Below are 3,882 nucleotides of genomic sequence, written 5' to 3'. Positions count from 1 at the left end.
TGGCAACTGTCCCTCTTCTCTCTGGGCATGGCCCTTGCCTGTTGCATCTCTTATCTCCTGTGTGTTTTATTTCCCCACATGGAGTACAGCTGGGGCAGGAGCTTTATAAGCAGGAAAGCATTTCCCCTCCCTTAGCATGGCTCAGGAAAGGGGGGAGGGAGAAATGAGGCGATTTTGTGGCTGACAGACCAAGGGGATCCAATGTGCCAAGCTACATCTGTGGTTCCTGAGAAATCAATTAGCAAAGGGAGGGGAGGGGTGGTTGGCAAACCACACAGCTGAAAGGAAAACATCCCCAAAATGAGGCCGAGGGATGTTCTGAAGCAGCGGCGCTGCTGGAAGTTGTGAGTGATTGGCTTTGTTTGGTAGCGGGTGCGTGTGAGAGGGAGATGCTCACCAAAAGTTTAATCAAGACCTGGTAGGGAAAGCTGGCTTAGGATCTGGGAAGCAGGCTGCTAATAAAAGAGACTGAGAGACCGCACTCATCCTGTGCTGAACAATATCGCCCATTATCTGTGGTGTGCAGTGGCAGAGGAGGAGATGCACATTTGGCATCACTGCAGCATTTTGTGAGCTCCATTAGTTAGAACATTTGGGCTTTTCTTGTCAGACTTCAGTTCCCCTCCCTACAAGTCTGGAACACTTGAACTGCTCTGTCCTAGTATTTAAAATCATGGAATCATGGAATGGTTTGGATTTGAAAGGAATTCAAGATAAGCCAGTTCCAATCTCCTGCCATGGTCAGGGACACCTTCCGCTAGATCAGTTTGCTCCAAGCCCCGTCCACCCTGGCCTTAAATACTGCCAGGGATGGAGCGTTCATCACTTCTCTGGGTACCCTGTGCCAATGCCTCAGCATCCTCACAGCGAAGAATCTCTTCTTTATGTCTAACCCGAACTTCCCCTGTTTCAGTTTGAACCCGTTACCCCTTGTCCTGTGCCTACAGTCCCTGACAAAGAGTCCCTCTCCAGCATCCTTGTAGCCCTCTTCAGATACTGGAAACTGCTCTGAGGTCTCCACGCAGCTTCTCTTCTCCAGGCTGAAAAGCCCCAACTTTCTCAGCCTGTCTTCTATGGGAGGTGCTCCAACCCCTGATCATCCTCGTGGCCTCCTCTGGACTTGCTCCAACAGCTCTAGGTTCCTACGTTGAGAACATCAGAACTGAATGTGTCCTTGCATGTGGCAGGGGGTTGGAACTAGGTGGTCTTTGAGGTCCTTCCCAACCCAACCGATTCTATGACTAGTGCTCTGGAGGAGATGTGATGACCCCCTAATACGAGCAGCCTACTCCAAGACCAGCTTGAAGGAACAGTAGATCTGAGCCTGGTGCCCGATGAGTGGACTGCACTGCTGGGGGGGTGGCATGTATGAGCTTTAGCAAAAGGGAACTGAATCCCTGTTTCCTACACCCATGGCAAATGCTAAAACCATGGGTTTTCTTTTTTCTCCTTTTTCTGTCTTTCATACCTGTGCAATGGGGATGGGAGATTACACCACGTTGGGGGGTAAGCTCCGATGCATAGGGTGGTCTGTGGTTGTGTGTTACACAAAGCACCTGCAGCTCTGGTGAGGAGGGAGACTTGGAATGAAGCCCCAGGCTCCTGGGCTGGGGGATGTTCCCTGATAAGAACTTGGATTACCCTGTGCTTGGTGGGGAGGTTTGAACCCCCATTTCAAGCTTAACAATTGGAAAAACAGGCCCTAGGGGTTGAGCAGTGTAATGTTTGGGAGACTTTCATTAATAAACTTGTAGGGATGGTAGCCGTGTGTACAGAGGTGTCCCCACACCTTTATCTGCATAGTTTTTCTCAAAAGGAAACATCTCTCCAATTTCCTTTCTGTTGCAAATGCCCAACTTGTGGTTTCATCTGCTCTGCTTGTTCTCAGTAAGGTTTTGCTCCTCTTATTAAACCCCTCCAGAACTTTTACTAGGGACTAGTATGGTTCCTGGGAGATGAACCTCCTGAGAAGGGAGAGCCAAGCCAACACGCAGTGGGGCAGAAGAAGAGGGAAAAGTTTGTGCACGTGTCTGAGAGTGGGAGAGGACTTGGGAACAAGAGCTGCCGATGCTGTGATAGTGTCCCTGTGTGAGACTGAGTTCTTCTGTGGGTGTGAGAAAGGAATGGTTGGAAGTGAGCATGTGTGGGTGTGAGGTGTGTGTGAGAGTGTGCATGCATTTCCATCCCCACACCTTGAAAACCTTTCTGGAGCACTGCAGTGTTCAAACAGGCCCCTGTTCCTGAAGTAATTGTCCCATATTGAAAAGTCACCAAGTCTGGGGACAGCTGGAAGGGATGGGTTTCTTAGCTGGGCCTTGCAATGTGTCATAAGCAGCTTGTGCTGGGTGATGCAGCTGTGTTGGCTGCAGTGAGGTATGCTAAGGTCAGGGAAGGTGCAGAGGGACATCAAGGAGAGCCCAACACTTGCTCTGATGGCTTTCTTCTGCCAGGGCTTTTGCGGTTTCTGAGAGATGGAGAAATGCAGCACCTCCTCCACTACTGTCCATTGCACTCCCTGAAGGCCATGGAAGAAGAATGGAGACCCACAAGATCAGGGCTGGGCTGTAGATGACTACACAAATTCCCATAGAAGAGTGAGGTTGTCCTAATTTATATATTGCTGTGATAGGCTTTATTTTTCCCCCCCTTTCAGAGTCAACATTGTGCTCCTAAAGCCAGTGCAAGCACTGCATGCTCCTTGGAGCTGTGTCCCTGGACTAAAGTTGCATGGGCAGCACGTACAACATGTAAAGCCTTTTTATCCAAAACCATATGTGTGCTGGCACCACTGCAAGGGGATCGGGCTTCTCCTCCTGCATCAGCAGTTCTTCACCTCGCTAGCCCCAACACGTGGCCTCAACAAGGGGAGGCGTGGGCTTGGGTCCCTTTTCCATCAGGAAAGGTCCAAGCCACATCTCCCACTGCACTCTCCTACCACCCTCCTGGGGCGATATGGGGAGGTGTCAGGTGCCTCTTTGCTCTCCCTTCATCCTCATTTAGGTAAAGCTGTTCCACCTCGCAGCGGGGAAACACCAGATTCAGTGGGTCAGCAAGAAAGAACAAGCAGGGCTGTCTGTGTTAGCGCTTGGGGAAATTCACCTGGGAGCGGGGCGGCCGGAGATCCAGCTCCTGCTCCAAGGACTGTTTATGTGTTTGAAAATTAAACAACCCATGGTGCTGGAAACTGGAATTCAGGTCTCCCCACTCCCAGGGGAGTGCCCCAATCCCAGGGCTACGGAGTCATGCTCACTCTTGCCCTCTGGAGCTTCAGGTTTTGATTTTATTCATTATTTTTTTCCCCTTGCTGAGTAGTTTCTCCCTAAATGGGGTGTGGGAGCCCCTCTCCAGCTCTGCTGTTGGGTAGGGACACAGCCCACTACAGGCAGGATTTGGAGGACTTCTACATCCAGTGTTAGAGGGAGCTGGGCTGAGGTTTCCCAGACTTGGGGAATACTCACTAATGTTTCAGTTGTTAAGAAGGAGGAGAATGCATGAGTTTTGCCTCCTACTCCTGCATATTATGGGCATCTGCTGGTATGTGATGTAGTAGGCATGTGATGGAAACACCTACGGGCCAGGCTGTGGTGGTGACAAAAGGGAAGGGCGATGTGTTGGCCAAGCACGGCCTGCATGGACCAAGACACTTCTGAGCATGTTCTGATGTTGTGCTGTTGGGCTAGGGGCTGTAAAAATGGAGCTTTATCATCAGCTGTAATGCCCCAGAGTGACATGGCAGGTGAACAAGGGTGTGAGAATGAAATCTTGGATGACAGTGGCTACAACAGGCTGGATTTGGCTGTAAAGGCCCTTGTGGGAGAGTGTTCTTACTGTTTATTTATCCTGGGTAAAGCTCTTATAGTCTCCAATGACAGCAAGACTTCA

The sequence above is a fragment of the Neopsephotus bourkii genome, unplaced genomic scaffold, assembly GCF_033783945.1.
Source record: "Neopsephotus bourkii isolate Nb327-2 ecotype Australia unplaced genomic scaffold, CSIRO-AGI_Nbou_v1 NB_616, whole genome shotgun sequence".
Taxonomy (NCBI): domain Eukaryota; kingdom Metazoa; phylum Chordata; class Aves; order Psittaciformes; family Psittacidae; genus Neopsephotus; species Neopsephotus bourkii.
This window is presented reverse-complemented; position numbering follows the sequence as displayed.